Source organism: Bison bison, unplaced genomic scaffold (assembly GCF_000754665.1).
Source record: "Bison bison bison isolate TAMUID 2011002044 unplaced genomic scaffold, Bison_UMD1.0 scf7180017863251, whole genome shotgun sequence".
Lineage (NCBI taxonomy): Eukaryota > Metazoa > Chordata > Mammalia > Artiodactyla > Bovidae > Bison > Bison bison.
Genome location: NW_011493823.1, coordinates 7,535 through 8,123, shown reverse-complemented (window position 1 = coordinate 8,123; position 589 = coordinate 7,535).

Here is a 589-nt window from a genome sequence, read left to right as displayed (position 1 = left end):
ACCTCTGGGAATCTAGCCCCACATTGGCATGTGCTCTGTTGGCAGTTAGTCTGTCTCCTGCATATGGGTCTTACCTACATCCCTATCTGTTTATATGTATTTGCATATTCATATTTGATGTATTCCATTGATCCTATAAACTCACTCAGAAGTTCTCATGGGAATCCTGCACATGCTTAATAGATAGGGACATCCAAAATTATGCTTCTAAATGGATAGATGTTACCTTATGATGATGTTTATCATCTTATTTATAAAATTGCAAGACAAATTTGAAGAACATATTACTGAGAAAATACCTTGTGTTTTTCAGAAGGTTAATATGACAGTAACATTTCCTTCTCAGTTCTGTAATAATCTAAATAGGAAGGAATTTGAAAAAGAATAGATACATGTATATGATAACTGAATTCAGATAACTGAATCACTTTGCTGTACACATGAAACTAACAGAACATTGCCAATCAACTATGCTCCAATATAAAATTTAAAGCGTCTGTTGCTCTGTGTGAGTTGACTTCATTATTTTTCACTGTGGTTCAATTTCCATTGTACTTATTATTCTTTTTGATGTAAATAAACAACACTC